This window comes from Balaenoptera ricei, chromosome 5, assembly GCF_028023285.1.
Source record: "Balaenoptera ricei isolate mBalRic1 chromosome 5, mBalRic1.hap2, whole genome shotgun sequence".
In the NCBI taxonomy this organism is placed as follows: domain Eukaryota; kingdom Metazoa; phylum Chordata; class Mammalia; order Artiodactyla; family Balaenopteridae; genus Balaenoptera; species Balaenoptera ricei.
The window spans coordinates 134956122-134960346 of NC_082643.1; the positions used below are offsets into that span (position 1 = coordinate 134956122).

The 4225-nt window shown below is 37.5% G+C and overlaps 1 pseudogene; it reads left to right on the top strand.

The window, feature by feature from the left end:
- Positions 1 to 1147: 1147 nt before the first annotated feature.
- Positions 1148 to 1938, top strand: LOC132366671 (cytochrome b-c1 complex subunit Rieske, mitochondrial-like; annotated as a pseudogene).
- Positions 1939 to 4225: the final 2287 nt, after the last annotated feature.

Here is a 4225-nt window from a genome sequence, read left to right on the forward strand (position 1 = left end):
TCTTTTGCACTGTTGGTGGGAATGTAAATTGATACAGCCACTATGGAGAACAGTATGGAGGTTCCTTAAAAAACTAAAAATAGAACTACCATACGATCCAGCAATCCCACTACTGGGCATATACCCTGAGAAAACCATAGTTCAAAAAGAGTCATGTACCAAAATGTTCATTGCAGCTCTATTTACAATAGCCAGAACATGGAAGCAACCTAAATGTCCATCGACAGATGAATGGATAAAGAAGATGTGGCACATATATACAATGGAATATTACTCAGCCATAAAAAGAAATGAAATGGAGGTATTTGTAATGAGGTGGATGGAGTTAGAGTCTGTCATACAGAGTGAAGTAAGTCAGAAAGAGAAAAACAAATACAGTATGCTAACACATATATACGGAATCTAAGGAAAAAAAAAAAAAAAAAAGGCCATGAAGAACCTAGTGGCAAGACGGGAATAAAGACACAGACCTACTAGAGAATGGACTTGAGGATATGGGGAGGGGGTGGAGTGAGATGTGACAGGGTGAGAGAGTGTCATGGACATATATACACTACCAAATGTAAAATAGATAGCTAGTGGGAAGCAGCCGCATAGCACAGGGAGATCAGCTCGGTGCTTTGTGACCACCTAGAGGGGTGGGATGGGGAGGGTGGGAGGGAGGGAGATGCAAGAGGGAAGAGATATGGGAACATATTGTATATGTATAACTGATTAACTTTGTTATAAAGCAGAAGCTAACACACCATTGTAAGGCAATTATACTTCAATAAAGATGTTTAAAAAAAAAAAAAACATACAAAGAAGAACTTATACGGATCCTTCTTAAACTCTTCCAAATGACTGAAGAGGAGGGAACACTTCCAAAGATATTCTATGAAGCCACCATCACCCTGATACCAAAACCAGACAAAGACACTACCAAAAAAGAAAATTACAGGCCAATATCTTTGATGAATATAGGTGCAAAAATTCTAAAAATATTAGCAAACCAAATCCAACAACACATAAAAAAAGATCATACACCATCACAAAGTTGGATTCATCCACGCGTCACAAGGATGGTTCAACATGCACAAATCAATCAATGTGATACACCACATCCACAAAAAAAAAAAAGACAAAATCCACATGATCATCTCAATAGATGCAGAGAAAGCATTTGATAAAATTCAACATCCAGGCTCGGGCCCTGTTTGCACCCATCCTGTTGGCCACGTCCTTCAGGGTGGTGGGCACACTGCAGCTCCTGGTGCAGGCTGCAGTGTCCACCACCTCAGAGTCACCAGTGCTCGATGTGAAGTGGTCCTTCCTGTGGACCACTGAGTCACTGAGTGGCCAGGCCATGGGCTGGCCTTTGGTTGCCTCTGGGGGCCTCAATGTCTCTGCTTTTGTTTGTTATTCCCATACAGACATCAAAGTGCCTGACTTCTCTGACTATTGTCGTGCTGAAGTGTTAGATAGTACAAAGTCTTCAAAAGAGAGCAGTGAGGATAGATGTCATCTCTCATCTCTCAGTTTGTTTCCATCATGAGTGCTTCTGCTGATGTGTTGGCCATGTCGAAAATTGAAATCATGTTATCTGATATTCCAGAGGGCAAGAACATGGCTTTCAGATGGAGAGGCAAAGCCATGTTTGTGCACTATAGAACCAAGAAGGAAATTGATGAGGAAACTGCAATTGAAGTGTCCTAGTTGAGGGACATACATCATGATTTAGAATGAGTAAAGAAACCTGAATGGGTTATCTTGACAGGTGTTTGCACTCATCTTGGCTGTGTACCCATTGCAAATGCAGGAGAGTTTGGTAGTTATTACTGCCCTTGTCATGGGTCACAGTATGATGCATCTGGCAGGATCAGGAAGGAGTCTGCACCTCTCAACCTTGAAGTTCCCTCATATGAGTTCACCAGTGATGATACAGTGATTGTTGGTTAGAGACCTGGACTCAAGTCACAGCCTTCTTTCAGTCTTCGTGTCAGCTCAGAAGAGTTATTTGAAAACAAACCTTCTGTACTTTGAATTAGCTGATTTGAAATATTTAAGACTTGCTAATAATGTGTTTGCAAACATGTAAAGTAAATTGAATTTAATGTTGAATACTTTCAAGCATTCACCTAATAAAGCCACTGTTAAACATTAAAAAAAAATTCAACATCCGTTCATGATAAAAACTCTTACCAAAGTGGGTATAGAGGGAACATATGTCAACATAATAAAAGCCATTTATGACAAAGCCACAGCCAATATAATACTCAATGGTGAAAAACTGAAAGCCTTCCCAGTAAAATCTGGAACAAGACAAGGATGCCCACTCACACCACTTCTATTCAACATAGTATTGGAAGTCCTAGCCAAAGCAATCAAACAAGAAAAAGAAATAAAATGTATACAAATTGGTAAGGAAGAGGTAAAACTATCATTATACGCAGATGACATGATACTATATACAGAAAGCCCTAAAGACAACACACAAAACCTACTAAAACTGATAAACAAATTCAGCAAGATAGCAGGATACAAGATTAACATACAGAAATCAGTTGCGTTTCTTTACACTAACACTGAAATATCAGAAAGGGAAAGTAAAAAAAAAAAACAAAAAAACCCTTTTAAAACCACACCAAAAATATAAAATACTTAGTAATAAACCTGACCAAGGAGGTGAAAGACTTATATGCTGAGAATTATAAAACATTAATAAAGGAAACTGGAGATGATTCACAGAAATGGAAAGATATCCCATGCCCTTGGATTGGAAGAGTTAACGTTGTTAAAATGGCCATACTACCCAAAGCAATCTACAGATTTAATGTGATCCCTAACAAATTACCCATGACATTTTTCACAGAACTAAAACAAATAATCCTAAAATTTATATGGAACCATAAAAGACCCAGAATTGCCAAAGCACTCCTGAGGAAAAAGAACAAAGCAGGAGGCATAACCCTCCCAGACTTCAGACAATACTACAAAGCTACAGTAATGAAAACAGCATGGTACTGGCACAAAAACAGACATATGGCTCAATGGAACTGAATAGAGAGCCCAGAAATAAACCCACACATCTATGGTCAATTAACACATTTTTGATGGGGGATTTTTGCAGAAACTAATGCCTGTGGCCATAATATGTCTCTGGTCAAAAATCTTCAACAAAGAAGGCAAGAATATACAATGGGAAAAACACAGTCTCTTCAGCAAGTGGTATTGGGAAAGCTGGACAGCCACATGTAAATCAATGAAGTTAGAACACATCCTCTCACCATACACAAAAACAAACTCAAAATGGCTTAAAGACTTAAACATAAGACAGGACACCATAAAACTCCTAGAAGAGAACATAGGCAAAATATTCTCTGACATAAATTGTACCAATGTGTTTTAGGTCAGTCTCCCAAGGCAATAGAAATAAAAGCAAAAATAAACAAATGGAACCTAATCAAATTTACAAGCTTTTGCATAGCAAAAGAAACCATAAACAAAACAAAAAGACAACCTAAAGAATGGGAGAAAATATTTGCAAATGATGTGACCAACAAGGGCTTAATTTCCAAATATACAAACAGATCATACAATTCAATAACAAAAAACAAACAAACCAATCAAAAAATGGTCAGAAAAACTAAAGACATTTCTCCAAAGAAGACATACAGATGGCCAATAGGCACATGACAAGATGGTCATCATCACAAATTATTAGAGAAATGCAAATCGAAACTACAATGAGGTACCACTTCACACCAGTCAGAATGGTCATCATTAAAAAGTCTACAAATAACAAATGCTGGAGAGGGTGTGGAGAAAAGGGAACCCTCCTGCACTGTTGGGGGGAATGTACGTTGGTGCAGCCACTATAGAAAACAGTAGAGTGTTTCCTCAAAAAACTAAAAATAGAGTTGCCATATGATCCAGCAATCCCTTTCCTGGTTATATATCCAGAAAAAAACTATAATTGAAAAAGATACATGCATCCCTATGTTTATATCAGCACTATTTACAGTAGTCAAGACATAGAAACAACCTAAATATCCATCTACAGATGAATGGATAAAGAAGATCTGATATATATACAATGGAATATTACTCAGCCATAAAGAAGAATAAAATAATGCCATTAGCAGCAATCTAGATGAACCTAGAGATTATCATACTAAGTGAAATGAGTTGGAAAGAGAAAGAAAAATATCATATGATATCACTTATATGTGGAATCTAAATTATG